Source organism: Mirounga angustirostris, unplaced genomic scaffold, assembly GCF_029215605.1.
Source record: "Mirounga angustirostris isolate CCGP_5_RB_7025 unplaced genomic scaffold, mMirAng1.0.hap1 SCAF_6, whole genome shotgun sequence".
Classification (NCBI taxonomy): Eukaryota; Metazoa; Chordata; class Mammalia; order Carnivora; family Phocidae; genus Mirounga; species Mirounga angustirostris.
Window position 1 is genome coordinate 45275795 of NW_026991714.1, and position 16470 is coordinate 45292264.

Here is a 16470-nt window from a genome sequence, read left to right on the forward strand (position 1 = left end):
AAAAAAGACAGGACTCTAAGCACTGTACTGGTTTTTTTTTTTTTTTTTTTTTTTTTTTTTAAAGCTTTAGTGGGGGTGGGAAAGGGAGAAGCAGACTTCCTGTGAACAAGGAGCCCGATGCAGGGCTTGATCCCGGGACCCTGGTATCATGACCTGAGCTGAAGGCAGACTAAGCACTGTACTGTTAGGGACATTTTTAAGCAAGTTTTTTGATCTAGTTAAGAGGGCTCTTGATGATACTTTATTTAAATTCTTAAATTTACAAGTAAGGAAACCGGATCCTCAGCAAAAGTAACTAGCTCTGGTTTACTCAAGAATTTAGAGGCAGAACTTCTTTACCATTTGAGAATATTTGTAGAGAATTTATAGCTACTCGTATTCCAGTAACTAATATTCCTTTTATTAAATTGTCTCCACCTAGTGGCAACAGATATTTTGCAAAGCTGCCTACAAACATTGGAAAAACTGCTAGGGGAAACTATTCTTCACAGCTTTCAAGAGGAGTCAGCCTGGTTGGTGACAGTTGTATTGCTTTTGCAAAGGAAAAGGAGGAGACGTGTGCCTGATGCTTACTTTCATATTCCATAACCTCATTAAGGAATTTGTAAGTTCGGCAGCACATTGTTGACAGTGTAAGAAGTTAGTATGTTAAGCTTGTATTTAAAAATTTTCATATACACACATATATTAGGGTATATGTATATATTCACATGTATAAATTTTTTTTCTCCTTATCTTTGTAATGAGTTAAAGTGATAGCATGGTAACTTCCATCAGTGGAGAAGAGATAAACTAAACAATAAATGATGTTGCCAGTTAGTTACGTGGTGGCAGGGAAAGGGGCACAGATTCTGAGTTCTTAAATGTAAAAAATGAAACTCTGAAAATATTAGAGAAAACTTTAGGTGGATGGTGGACGTTTTTATAATTTTAGAGTGTAGATTTAGAGTGTGGATTAGCTTTCAAAGAAGCCATATAGGGAAAGATAAATATGTTAAAAAAATAAATAAAAAATAGAATCTATGACCTTAAGAAGTCAAAGCCAAAGAACAGAAAAACAAACTGGGAAAAATATTTAACACTCATGGACAGATAAAAGGTCAATTTCTTTAACAGAAAAATTTTTTGAAAATCAGCTTATTAGCACAAGCAGGGGTGGGGAGCAGATGGAGAGGGAGAAGCAGGCTTCCCATTGAGTGGGGCTTCATCCCGGGACCCCAGGAGCATGCATGACCTGAGCCGAAGGCAGATGCTTAACTGAGCTACCCAGGCGCCCCGCAAACCAGCTTTTTTTTTTTTTTTTTTTTTTTTTTAAAGATTTTATTTATTTATTTGACAGAGCACAAGCAGGGGGAGTGGCAGGCAGAGGGAGAGGGAGAAGCAGGCTCCTCAAGGAGCAGGGATCCCGATGTGGGGCTCGATCCCAGGACCTTGGGATCATGACCTGAGCTGAAGGCAGTCGCTTAACCAACTGAGCCACCCAGGAGCCCCGCAAACCAGCTTTTTAAAAAACTAATAGAAATGGATATATAGTAATTGACAGGCAAAAAAAATGGCCAATAAAACAGTGAAAAATACCCGATCACTCATCATTGAAGCGTTGAGATTAAAACATCAGTGAAGTATTGTTTACTACCTACTAGATTGGGCAGGCTTAAAAAAGTTGCTAATCCTTAATTGGTAAAAGGGTAAATTGGCATAGTAAGTTAGCAATATTTGTCAGAATAAAAAAAATTTGCCTTTCGGTCCAGTAGTTTTTCCTTTAGGAATTTGCTGAGGCAACTTCTTACCTAGGGTAACTTGTTGTCAAAGATAAAGTTAGCAAAACATACATGAAACCAATGAATGAATAAATGGTGAACCACATCTTTATTGGGGAAAGTTTCAGGAACTTCTAGTAGTATTTGGAAATGCCATAGGTTTCCTTAGATTGCTAAAAACTAATCTTTAGCTCGAACAGCAAGTTTTCAACCCTGACTGTACATAAAAACCACCTGGCTGATTTTCTAACGATGTCAGGAGCCCCGGATATAATGACTCAATTGGTCTGAAATGGGACCTTGTTATCTGAATTGTTGAAAAGATCTCCAGGTGATACCTATATGCAGCCAAATTTGAGAACTACTTCCTCTAGAGGAAGACTGTTTTTCCTGTGGATGTGTTGAATTTTCTTTTGGCAAAAGCCAGTACTCCATTGGGCAAGTAAACTGATGAACATATTTTTTTTAATTTCTCTCACTCTGCCATTGGCTTTCTCAGGGTGTATTAGTTTCCTGTTGCTTACAGTTCTGACAGTCAGAAGTCTAAAATGGGGCATAAGGGATTAAAATCAAGATGTTGGCAGGCCTGCATTTCTTCTGGAAGCTCTAGGGGAGAATTCATATCTTTTCTAGCTTCTAGAGGCTGCTGACACCCTCTTGGCTCATGGGTCCTTCCTTTATCTTCGTATCAGAAGCATAGCTTCTTAGATTTCACTCTTTGACTACTATCCCTGTCACCTCTATCACATCGCCTTCTCTCTTATAAGGACTCTTCTGATTATATTGGACCAAACTCACATAATCTAGGATAATCTCCCCATCTCAGAATTCTTAATTTAATCACACTGGCAAAGTCCTTTTTGTCATGTAAGGTGACATAGTCACAAATTTTGGGCATTAAGATGTGGACACTTTGGGGGGCATACAGTGTACCACAGTTAGAGACTTAATTGAGAAGGCCACTAAAAATTTATAAATGAAATATCTTAGTTTATCTTAAATTGATATCATAGTGTATCCCAAAGAGTAAATTAGCTTCTATATATACTTACCATAGTGTATCCCAAAGAGTAAATTAGTAAGTTATGATTAATGTCCCCTCAGGAACAATATGCAGTTTTTTTTTCTTTGTTGTTAGAAATGTAGGTTGGATAGGATAGGCTGTGTTGTCTCATTTTTATTACAACAAAAATAATAGCTATCATATATTCTTCACAGGATTCTGTGAAATAGGTACTTTATTTCAGCCATGGCAGGATTTCATACTTTGCTTTTTGTCTTGTGTTCCAAGAGTAGTTTGCATAGGAGGGTTGAGGTACTGCCGATGAGGTGTTTTGAACCAGATGCAGATAATTCATAACATTGATATATGGTGGGATAATTTTGAATAGTACTCTTTTTTTTTTTTTTTTAGAGATTTTATTTATTTATTTGACAGAGACACAGCGAGAGAGGGAACACAAGCAGGGGGAGTGGGAGAGGGAGAAGCAAGCTTCCCGCACAGCAGGGAGCCTGATGCGGGGCTCAATCCTAGAACCCTGGGATCATGACCTGAGCTGGAGGCAGACGCTTAACAACTGAGCCACCCAGGTGCCCTGAATAGTACTCTTCTATACCTGTGAGTTCAGTTAACAAGCTCAGAGTTTCCTTTGATCCTTATTCCACTTTTTCTTTTTAAACTGCATGTTCTTCGGGTGCCTGGGGGGCTTAGTCGGTTAAGTATCTGCCTCCTGCTCAGGTCGTGATCCTTGCCTGGGTCGTAGGATCTAGCCCCACATGGGGCTCAGCTCCCTGCTCAGCGGGGAGCCTGCTTCTCACTCTCCTGCTCCCCCTGCTTGTGTTCTCTCTGTCAAATAAATAAAATCTTAAAAACAAAAAACCCTGCATGTTCTTTTTTCTTACAGTTTTGACTACTGTAAGCTGAAATTTCCCACCAGAACCTTTCATGCTTCAGATGTGTTTATTGACCTGCATATAGCTTATATGCAACAAATCTAAAACAGAATTCAACTTTTCATCCCTTCCTAGAAAATGCATACCATTTCCTGTTTAAAAATATTTTTAAAACTTTTTTTAATGTGATAAAATATATAAAATTTGCCATTTTTAATTGTAGACTTCAGTGGCATTAAGTACATTCACATTGTTGTGTTACCATCACCACTGTCCATCTCCAGAACTTTTTCTTCATCCCAAACTGAAACTGTGTATTCAATAATAGGAGCTCTTCATTACTTTCTCCCTCCCCCCAGCTCCTAGTAACCATTATTCTACCTTTTATCAATTGGACTATTCTGGTATTTCATCTAAGTAGAATCATACAATCTTTGTCTCTTTGTGTTTGGCTTTTTTTTTTTTTTTTTAACTTAGTGTAGTGTTTTAAAGGTTCATGCATCAGAATTTCATTCCATTTTGAGGCAGAATAGTATTTCATTGTACATACATACTACATTTTATTTACCCATTTATCTGTTGATGGACATTTTGGATTGTTTACACCTTTTGGTTATTGTGAATAAATGTTAAGAACATGGGTATACAAATACCTGTTTTAGTCCTTGCTTTCAATTCTTTGAGGTATATACCTAGAATTGGAATTGCTGGATCATATTGGTAATTCTGTGTTTCATTTTTTGAGGGACTTGCCATACTTTTTCAAAAATGGCTGTATCATTTTACATTTCCAGTAGCATTGCTCTAGGGTTTGAGTTTTACCACATCTTCACCAATACTTTCAGTTTTCTATTTTTTGATAATAGTCATATAGCCATCCTAATGGGTATAAAGTGTGATATCTTGTGGTTTTGATTTGCATCTTTCTAATGATTAGTGATATTGAACATTTCTTCATGTACTTGTTGGCCATCTGTATATCTTCTCTGGAGAAATGTGTCTATTCAAGTCTTTTTCCCCTTGTTTTAATTGAGTTGTTTGTTGTTGTAGTAATTCTTCATATATTCTGGATATTAATTATCAGATACATGATTTGCAAATATTTTCTCCCATTTTTTGGGTTTCCTTTTCATTCTTGATAGTGTCCTTTGATGTAGTAAAGGTTTTGATTTTTTTTTTTTTTTTTTTTTAAAGTAAGCTTTAGCCCAACATGGGGCTTGAACTCACCACCTGAGATCATGAGTTGCCTGCTATACTGACTGAGCCAGCCAGGTGCCCCTTAAAGGTTTTAATTTTAATAAAGTCCCGTTCATCAATTCTTTCTTTTATCGTCTGTGCTGTTGGTGTCCTATCCAAAAAAACCATTGTTAAATTCAGTGTCCTGAAGAGTTTCCTTTGTTTTCTTCTAAGAGTTTTATAGTTTTAGTTCTTAACCTTTAGATCTTTGATCTGTTTTGAGTTAATTTTTGTAAATGGTAGGTTATTGTCTAACCTTGTTCTTTTGCATGTGGGGATATCCAGTTTTCCCAGTACTTTTTGTAGAAAAAACTGACCTTCCCCTGTTGAATGGTCTTGGCATTTGTGTCAAAATAACTTCCCATGTATGTGAGGATTTACTTCTGGGCTTTGTATTCTACTCCTTTGATTGGTCTATATGTCTGTCTGTGTTCCAGTACCCAGTTAGTTTAATTACTGTACCTTTGTGTAGTAAGTTTTGAAATCAGAAAGTATTGAGTCATCTAACTTGTTCGTGTTCAGGGTTATTTTGGTTGTTTGGGGTTCCTCGAGATTCTTTTATTTATTTAATGATTTTACGTATTGATGGGGCGGGGGGTGAGAGAGAAAAGCACACTCCCTGCTGGATCCCAGGACCCAGAGATCATGACCCGAGCTGAAGGCTGATGCTTAACTGACTGAGCCACCCAGGCGCCCCTCCTTGAGATTCTATATGAATGTTAGGATGGGGTTTTTGATTTCTGCAAAAACCATCAGGATTTTGATAGGAATTGCATTGAATCTGTAGATTGGTAGTATTGTCATCTTAACAATATTAAGTCTTCTGATCCACGAACATAGCATGGGATATCTTTCCATTTACTTAATGTCTTTCAGCAGTGTTTTATAATTTTCAGTGTACAAATCTGTGCCTTGGTTAAATTTATTCCTAGTAGTATTCTTTCTGATGCTTTTGCAAATGGAATTTTTTCTTGATTTCCTTTTCAGAGCATTTATTGTTAATGTATAGAAATGCAATTGATTTTTGTATATTGATTGCAGTTTTGCTGAATTCATTTTATCAGTTTAGTTTTTAACTTTTTTATGGAGTCTTTAGGGTTCACTATATATAAGATCGTATCATATGTAAACAGATACTTTTTCTTTTCCAGTATGGATGCCTAATTGATCTGGCTAGACTTCCAATATAATATGTTGAATAGAAGTGGCAAAAATACCATTTCCTGTTTTGGTTTCTCACTTTTTTTTTTTTTTTTTTTTTTAGCATCAACAGCTTAACAGCCACAAGCTTGAGAGTTTATGACTTTCTTCTCCTTTCTTTTTCATTTCCTACACCCCATGTATTTTGCCTCCTAAGTATTTTGTAGCTCTGCTGCCCCTAATTCATCCTTACTATTAACAGACTCATTGTATTAATTTCTTTCTGAATTATTGCACAAGCCCTTTAACTAGTATTCTTGCTTCCTGCAAGTCCATCCTCCACTGTTACCAGAGTTGATCTCTCTCAGCAGCAAGTCTCACCTTGTCATTCAGTTGTTGATTTTTCCTGAGATCTTTGCATGGCTTTTAGGCTTCCCTGATCTGGTCCACAGTTTAATTCTTCAGCCTGACTCCATGCTACTCGCTATCTCTTTTCACTCATTTAATAGTGATCTAGTTAGAGTGCCCCAACACACCATACTGAGTTGTGCCTTTGCTTATTATGATCCTTCTGGACTGCTTTCCTTTCCTCAGTTGGTTAACTTCACTTGACCTTAAAGTCTCTTCTTTCAAGGAGGAATCTCTCTCTGGGAAACCTTTTCTGCTTTTCCATTTGACTGTTGTTGTTTGTTGTTTTGGTTTGGTTTTTTGGTACTCTTGTAGCATTTACCAAATTGTATTGAAAACATGTTCAGGACACACTAGCTTATAAGCTCTTGGAGGGTCTCTTTTCCTATTACATGGTAGTTCTCAGTAAATGTTTCCTAAACTGTTGAACTCAGCTGTGTTTCTTTATGGGTCTCTTAGCTAGCTTCTAATATGGATAGGCAGAGGGACAGAAGGAAAACAAGGCTGCTGCTGATACAACTGGTGTTGACTAATATTAGACCTTGGTAGGTGCATTCTGAAGCCTTGGGGAAAGACTGAATTGGGTCATTAAGAAACTGTTGCAGGGGTCGGGGGGCTGGAGGTTCGGGGAAAATGAAAGGAGTATTAGAGGAGATGAGATAGGGATGGGCACAGATCACTAATTATCTAGATGTGCATTTTAATTGGTTCTTTAAAAAATCTTAAAACAATTTTCCCTCTAATAATAACTCAGTTATATAAGACTAGAAAATATTGTTACCAGTACTCAAAATCTTAAGACTGGGTAATGAAAATTTGATAAATCATCTTTGAAAGGTTCCTGCTCTGTGCTCTACAATATTTAAAGATATAATCCAATTAGGAATTGATTATATTACCTTTTTAAATAAAGATGCTGTTAGGTTACCAAAGTAATTTAGATGAGTATTCCAGATGTTTAGGACAGTGGTGTCTTTTTCAATAAAGAATACTGTCTTTGTGTCTTTACTTTAGAAGCTTACAAAAATTAATGTGTCTTACAGCTGTAGTTTCAGATTAAACTGCTGCAAGTGGTTTTTATAAGGTGATACTTACTGCAGGCAATGTTATGATGGCATTTGGATTGCTTAGTCAGAATTTATTACTGCTCCCTGGTTTGCCTAGTCTTGAATATATTTCTAAAACCGAACACCTGTATCCTGTAAGCAGGCAGTGTTTTAATTAAGGAACAAATAATTTGCTCATTCACATGTAGTATAAAGAGGGAAAAAGAAGTCCTAAAGATTGAGAGAGTTAATATGATGTGACCTGTATTTACTTTATGTTCAGAAGGGACAATAACCATGGAAGAAAAAGATAAATTTCTTGGTTTAAAATAAAGAGAAGTTTTGTTTCATAGTGCTTAGGGAAGCAAATCTCAAATGAGGAAAAGTGCTTCATGGGAAGATGGGATAATCTAAAATTACTGTATTTTCTGATACATATTTCACAATTTGAAAAACAAATTAAGGAAACAAATCATGTACAGGATAAAGACATAAGTGTTGGCTGCAAGGAATTGGTTATACACTTAAACTACTTTTGGCAAGTATCGTAGGCTGTCCACATTCTAATCCTTGGAATCTGCAATGTTACTTCGGGACTGAGGTGTATGTGTGAGGAAGTCTTTGCAAATGTCATTAAGTTACAGGTCTTGTTATGAAGAGATTATCCTGGATTATCTGGGTGGGTTCTAAATGTCCTCATGTGTAGAGGAGGCAATGTGGCCACAAGCGAAGGAATGCCAGCTGGAAGAAACAACACAGAGTTTCCAATAAAACTTCTGGAAGAAGCTCAGCCCTGTCAGCACCTTAATTTTGGCCCAGTGATACTGATTTAGGACTTCTGGCCTCCAGAATTAAGAGAGTATGGTAATTTGTTAGAGTTCTAGGAAACAACTCTCATACAGCGATCATTTTTCAAAGTGTAAATGGACGTTTCTAAACACCCCATTTACCTAAACTCTTTCTCCTTTGGGGGGGTATAATTTATAGCTTACTCATATTAGTCTTTAGTTCTGTTTAAAATACTCTGAGTAGACCAGGCAATTTTTATGATTATGATTGTGATTAAAGCAACTGGTGAATGTTCTTTGGCACAGAACTTTGAAGTTTTAGCTCAAAATAACTTATATTTAAAGCCCCCCTCTTTGGGAAAAATGTTTTGTCCAGTCTGGAAGCTCACTTGTAGCTTTGTTGCAGCTATACTTTGGTAAGAGTACAGTTTGACTCTTAAAATTTTACAACACAGGGTCAGCCTTTTTGCTTGCACATCTGCTATTTAATATGAATTATTTCAGCTATACTACAGAAAATGTACATGTGAGGCTCTTACTGAGAATTATGTTATGAGTTCACTGTGGCCCAGCATGTGCTAGGGTCTCACTTGAGACTTTGATGTATTGGGACTCTGACCAAAGGATAAAGGCCACCATGTAGTTCTTTTTTAAAGATTTTATTTCTTTATTAGAGCATGAGCCAGGGGAGGAGCAGACAGAGGGGAGACAGACTTCCTGCTGAGCAGGGAGCCTGATGTGGGGCTCCATCCCAGAACCCCGAGATCATGACCTGAGCTGAAGGCAGACTGATTAAACCACCCAGGCGCCCCTCGTCCTCTATCCTTAATGATCAGATTCCAGTGTACCTGGCCTGTATTATCTTAGTCCCTTCAAAGATTGTGTTTGAGGAGGGAGGGATAATCTAAGAGACATCCATTTGAATGTCTTTGAATGTTCTGCAAAGCTGTAGTTGAAGATGAGCTTCTTTATGTTATGTTTTGTCCTTTTATAAAGATTCCACAAGTTTCTAATGAAGTTTGGGCCAGAAATGTCTCTATCCAGTATTTCTCTTTTTCTTTTAAGCTTCTAGGAACTACACTTAGTATTCAGCCACATACAGTTTACTAGCAGTAGACAGCTGACAGATCTCTTTCTGGCAATTTTTTGTTACTGAAAAGGCCTTAAAGAGTAGTCTTGGATTAATTGGCCTGCTGATTGATTTTTTTTTTTATCACATGAGGCACATAACCAAACATTTTTATGTTTCTTTCTAAAATAATTTAATCTTTTTAAAAGGTGATTAATGTAAAATTTTTAGTAAGTTAGGGAGTGGCTAAGTAATTTTTCTTCCTAATCTTCTACATGTTGGGTGGAGGGGGGCTGAGAAATAAGAATGTTTATTTATTGAAATAAATCAAGGAAATGATGCCCTCTCCATTTTATGACCATCATTCATGAAATATGCCGGGCACTTTATATGAACATCTCATTTAACTTTGCCAATGACTGTAACTTTGCAGATTAAAAAAAAAAAAAAAAAAAGACCTTGAGAAATTTGGATATAGGTCCATAACCAGTAGCAGCCAGTACTAGGATGCATATGCAAGCTGATCCAGTTCCAAAAATCATTTACTGTACTTCCTGGGTGTTTCATTTGTTATATCATAAAATAAAGACATACCTAAAATACAAAGTTCTCTGTCCTTATTCTTGAGGAATTTATGGTTTAGTCTATCCATTTTTCCTTCTAGGGGAGCTAGAGAATGGTCTTGGGAGCAAATGTATGGCCCATTCAGGGGAGTTGAGGGTCTTGGGGGTCTCAAAGAGTTGAATGGGAATGTGTATTACTATTGTTTTCAGTTTTTCACATGAAACCTGTTCTTTGCCCCATCTAATCTCTAATAGACTTGACCATGATTTTTTAATACTCCCCTCAACCAATTAAAGGATTGTAGATTAGGGGTGGGATTAAAAAAATGGCACTTTAGGGAGCCTCTAGTTGCCAGGCACTATTAAAAGAAATTTATGTAGGAACGGTGTTGTGATTAGTGGTTAGGTCCTTAGACTAGTCTTCAGAAGACTAATCCATAGTGTAATTAAACCTAGTATACAAATTTTCCAGTAGTTCATATACTTCATTAAATTCATAACTTAAGTATAATTTTTTTTTTTTTTTAAGATTAGAGGGAGAGAGTACGTGCGTGCGTGAGGTGGTGGGGTGGGGAGATTGGACAGAGGGAAGTAGAGAATCCCAAGCAGGCTCCACACCCAACGACCTGAGCTGAAACCAAGAGTCCGACACTTAACTAACTGTGCCACCCAGGTGCCCCTAATTATAGTATCTTTTTTTTTTTTTAAGATTTTATTTTGTTTATTTTAGAGAGAGACCATGTAAGCAGGGAGAGGGGCAGAAGTAGAGGGAGAGAAGCAGAGCCCCGCTCATCTCGGAGGCGGATGATCATGACCTGGGCCAAATTCAAGTGTTGGATGCTTAACCAAATGAATCACCCAGGCACCTCTATAGTATGTTTTTAATGGAAAAACTTAGAGTGGAAATTTTAGTTTCTAAGTTGGGGACTTAGTGAATTTTTGTCCTGAAAAAGTAATTTTTACATTCATTTAAAAAATTCTTCTTCTTCTTAAAGCTTGAGTTACATGATAAATTTTAGGAGCCAAATTATAATAGAATGATAAATTTTTAATAGTTGTATTCATATTTTCCTGAAAGTAAACACAAAATTTCTCAGGCAGGGATGGATTAATTATTACAGCAATAACCCCATTGCTCCAGTTGTTCCCTCTCAGTGATGCAGTGAGACCTGGATGTTCATTTGGTAGTTAAAGAACCTGAAAAACATGAATCTGGGAGCCTGTATAGGTGTTGCCCACCTCCTGAAAAGAGGGAGGGAGACCTTTGCTTCTCAAATTCTCCTTGGTGGGGCGCCTGGGTGGCTCAGTCGTTAAGCATCTGCCTTCGGCTCAGGTCAGGCCCCGCATCGGGCTCCCTGCTCAGCGGGAAGCCTGCTTCTCCCTCTCCCACTCCCCCTGCTTGTGTTCCCTCTCTCACTGTGTCTCTCTCTGTCAAATAAATAAAATCTTTAAAAACAAACAAACAAGTTCTCCTTGGTTACAGAAGGGGAGGATCCTAGGTTCTTAATCTTTGGAATGTAAATGAATGTGGGGAGGGGTAGGGAGATAAGACAGGTGTCAGAATTTAACAACCCATGAATGTCTCCATAGTCTCATACCCCCTGAAATATAAATACATACTTCTAAAGAGGTAAATCTCTTTTATCTATTCAGTTATCTTTAACTTTTCAAGACTTCTCTTTTGCAGGACAGATTTGTATGCTCAAATAGCCCTAACTATGCAGATACATAAAAATATTTTCTCTACACATAGAAAATAGACCAACTGATAAATTTTCCTTTTGTCTTGCTTTTCCTCCCCCTATGTTATCTTGAAGTATGTGTGTTTGGTCATGAAAATAAGAAATGTTAAGATTGTCTAACTTGAGCTCCTTTATAGAGTTATTCAGCAAATATTGATTAACTGCTATATGCCAGGCACAGTGCAGGGTTCTGGGGATATTGTGGTGAATAAGATAAATACTCTGCATTCAAGGGACTTAGAGACTATAGAAGTGCTGTGGTGAAAAAGGAAAAGAGAATAGACATGAGAAAATGGCAAAGTTAGAATTTTGTTAGAATGCGTGAAGGAGGTAGCAGTGGCAAAATCTTGGGGGGGATGGGGGGACGAAGGCGTTCTGTTCCAGATGGAAGGGATGCACTAGTAAAAAGATTCTAAAATGAGAATGAGCTTGGCAAGATAGATAAAGAGAAAGATGGCAAATGTGGCTGAAACATAGTGAACAGAACTCAAAATCACAAAGTGCATTTAGGTGTTTGGATTTTTTTTTTTTTGTATTGCTAAAATAGGATCACGTTATATATATTTTGCCCTACAACTTGCTTTTTTAAAAAATTAATGTATGTTATATACATATGTTGAATTCCATGTCAGCATGTATAAGCTCTATAGCTTTGGCTATATCCTAATTAGCCATATTCCTATTGACAGACATATATAGACTTTTACGATTTTTTGCTATCACAAACAATGCTGTGATCACCATTCTTGTATATATGTTTATTACATATCTGTCTGAGAATTTTTGTTGGATAGATTTCCTGAGAGAACCATTACAAGGTCAGAACTTTTGACAGATTCAGGCAGATTTGAGAGGTGAAGATTCAGCCAGTACAGTACAGTGTTATTTTTTGATTTGGCCAGAGAGCAGAGACAGTTCTTTTGGTATGTTTTCTATTTATCAGTTGCTGTTTTTTGATTTGTAACTTAATTTTATTGAATTTTTTAAAAAAGGATAAATAAATGAGATTATTTTAGGGTTTAAGGTACCTGTGTATGTTAAAATATATGTATTGAAGTTCTGAGCTAATATGTCTGTCTACTATTGCACTTTTTTTGAAGTAAATCATATTTTTTCTTATTTTTAAAAAATTTAAATTCAGTTAATTGACGTGTAATATATTACTAGTTTCAGAGGTAGAGGTCAGTGATTCATCAGTCTTATATATAACACCCAGTGCACATTACATCACATGTCCTCCTTAATGTCCATCAACCAGTTTCCCAATCTCTCCACTCCCATCCCCTCCACCAGCCCTCAGTTTGTTTCTTACGATTAAGAGTCTCTTATGGTTTGTCTCCCTCTCTGATTTCATCTTGCTTTATTTTTTCCTCTCTTCCCGTGATCCTCTGTTTTGTTTCTTAAATTCCACATGAGTGAGATCATATGATACTTGTCTTTCTCTTATTGACTTACTTTGCTTAGCATAATACCATCCTTCTAGTTCCATCCATGTCATTGCAAATGGCAAGATTTCATTTTTTTTTAAATGGCTGAGTAGTATTCCGTTGCATACACACACAAACACACACCCACCCACCCACCTACCCACCCACCCACCTCACATCTTTTTAATCCATTCATCTGTTGATGGTATCTAGGCTCTTTCCATAGTTTGGGTATTGTGGACGTTGCTGCTATCAACATTGGGGTGCAGGTGCCCCTTTGGATCCCTACATTTGTATCTTTGGGGTAGATACCTAGTAGTGCAATTGCTGGGTCATAGGGTAGCTCTATTTTTAACTTTTTGAGGAATCTCCATACTGTTTTCCACAGTGGTTGCCATTCCCACTAACTGTGTAGGGAGGGTTCCCCTTTCTCCGCATCCTTGCCAGCATCTGTCCTTTCCTGACTTGTTAATTTTAGCAGTTCTGATTGGTGTGAGGTGGTATCACATTGTGATTTTGATTTGTATTTCCCTGATGCGAGTGATGTTGAGCATACTTTCATGTGTCTGTTGGCCATCTCCATGTCTTTGGAGAAATGTCTGTTCATGTCTTCTGTCCCATTTCTTGATTGGATTATTTGTTCTTTGGGTGTTGAGTTTGATAAGTTCTTTATAGATTTTGGATACTAGCCCTTTATCTGATAAGACATTTGCAAATATCTTCTCCCTTTTTGTCGGTTGTCTTTTGGTTTTGTTGACTGTTTCCTTTGCTGTGCAAAAGCTTTTTTTTTTTTTTTAAATTAAGGTTTTTATTTATTTATTTGAAAGAAAAAGAGAGAGCACACGAGTGGGGAGGAGAGGGAGGTGCAGGCTCCCAGTGAGCAGAGCCTGATGTGGGGCTTGATCCCAGGACCCTGGGATCATGACCCGAGCTGAAGGCAGATGTTAACCAGCTGAGCCACCTAGGTGCCCCAGGAAATGCTCTTTGATGAGGACAGGTCATATGTGCTCTGTATGGTTTGCTGTGCCAAAAGCTTTTTATCTTGATGAAGTCCCAATAGTTCATTTTGCCCCTGTTTGCCTTGCTTTTGGAGATGTGTCTTGCAAGAAGTTGCTGTGGCTGAGGTCACAACGGTTGCTACCTGTGTTCTCCTTGAGGATTTTGATGGATTCCTGTCTCACATTTAGGTCTTTCATCCATTTTGAGTCTTATTTTTGTGTATGGTGTAAGGAGATGGTCCAGTTTCATTCTTCTGCATGTGGCTGTCCAATTTTCCCAACACCATTACTATTACACTTCTAAAGAATGTGGATAGAATAATGACATCAACCAGTAAGTTCTTAATTGTATGTTGTTCAAAGACAATAAATTTAAAAATGGGGTGTGCGTTTCCATAGAGATTTCTGTAATAGTCATACATAGCTTAATTTATCCAGTTTTCATCTCGAGTACATTCCTAAGGCCACATACTGTAATTATGCTCTAAATGCCAAATTGCTTTGTCCTCAAAACCATGCCACTGTACACTTTAGTGATTTAAGAATTCCTGTTTCTCCATACTCTAACACCAGATATTATTAGTCATCTTAATTGTTTGTCAGTATCACAAACAAAAAATAGAGCTTATGTAAATAGCAGTGTTTTGATTTGCAATTTAGTGATTATTAGTGAAGTTGAGTATAGTCATTTTGCCTACATTAAGTTGCCTTTTAAATTGTCTTGAGGGACGATTCAGGGTACATTATGGATATTTGCCTTATACATGTTGCAAATATTTTCTCCTTGTCTATCGCTTATCTTTTAAGTTTGCTTATGATGTCTTTCCTTGATTTTGTATAGAAGTTTAAAAAATTTATTAGGTGAAATGTGAACTGCTTTTAAAGTATTCTGGTATTGAATCTTGCTTATTAGCCTGCCTTCCTAATCTTAATAGTATGCAGCCTTCTACCCTCTTTTTTTTTTTTTATATATATATCTGTGTAGTTTTTTTTTAATGCCCTTAATCCTTCTGTAATTTTTAAAAAATTTTATTTATTTGAGAACGAGAATGGGGTGGGGGAGAGCGGGAGTGGGAGAGAGAATTTTAAGCAGACTCCCTGCTGAGCAGGGAACCCCACGTGGGGCTTGATCTCATGACCCTGAGATCATGACTTGAGTCAAAATCAAGAGTCCAACTGAGCCACCCAGGTGCCCCAATCCTTCTGGAATTTTTAATTTTTTTTTTTTAAAGATTTTATTCATTTATTTGACAGAGAGAGAGACAGCAAGAGAGGGAACACAAGCAGGGGGAGTGGGAGAGGGAGAAGCAGGCTTCTCGCTGAGCTGGGAGCCCGATGCGGGGCTCGATCCCAGGACCCTGGGATCATGACCTGAGCCGAAGGCAGTCGCTTAACCAACTGAGCCACCCAGGCGCCCTGGAATTTTTAATTTATTTGTTTAGGTACATCTGATTTAATTTTTAAAATTTCGATATTTGTTTAAATCCTTTAAAATATCTTAAATTACATAAATTCACATGTCTATTTTTGAACCCTTTGTTTTGTTGCATTAATCTGATCATCTTTTCTTTAGACCATAGTGTTGCTTTTCATGGAGCTTTAATATTTGATGTAAGGTATGTCTCCCTGATTATTCTTCTTTTTCAAAATACCTTGGATGTTCTTGTGCATAATTCAGGTGAACTTTAGAACCACTTTGTGTATTGATATTTTGATTGGGATTGCATTGCATTGGATTGGTTTATGTGTATGTTTATCCAATCCATGTCCTCTTTAATGTCTTTCAGTTAAGTTCTAGAGTTCTGTGTTGTCAATACTTTGTGAAATTTACTCCTACATATTTTATAGCTTTTGTTGCTATTGTGAATGGTTGTAAATGGGATCGTTAAAAAAATGCATTTCTAAATGTTTATTTCTGGTTTATAGAAATCTATGGCTTTTTTTGGCATGTTTTTCTCTATTCATGCCACCATGTTGCTGCCTTTTTTTAGTTATAATAACTTTTCATTTGATTTTCCTGGATTTTTGGGGTATTTGTATTATCTACTGCTGATATTTTTGTTATTTCCTTTTCCAGTGCCCTGCGGGCCTTCCCTTTATTTATTTATTTTTTGGTGGCATTATGGACGTCTTCTAGCAGAAGGACAGTCTTATTTCCTGACTTTTTAAATAGGAATCTTCGAAAGTTTTAACCTTGGGGCTTCTGGTATATATTCATCAAGTTAAGAGTGTTTCCATCTCTTTCTAACTTACTAAGACTTTTAATAAGGAATAGTTGAATTTATTTATTGATATAAAGTAGAATATAGCAGTCTCTGTTAAGCTAACTTAATATATTTTACATCTATTTGTGCATTTTATTTTTTTCTTTTTGGTTTTGTGGGAAATTTATAGTATTAG

General features: G+C 36.9%; 1 protein-coding gene across 3 annotated transcripts in view; it reads left to right on the plus strand.

Moving 5' to 3' along the window:
* RNF2 (ring finger protein 2) overlaps positions 1-16470 on the plus strand; it is a 62350-nt gene that overhangs the window by 12530 nt on the left and 33350 nt on the right. The window contains exon 3 of one of the 3 annotated variants that reach the window (XM_045877333.3): positions 422-604. The exons of the other annotated variants lie outside the window; for them this stretch is intronic. The gene's annotated coding sequence lies outside the window, so the exon portion shown is untranslated. The remainder of the gene's footprint in view (positions 1-421; positions 605-16470) is intronic. 3 annotated transcript variants of the gene reach the window in all.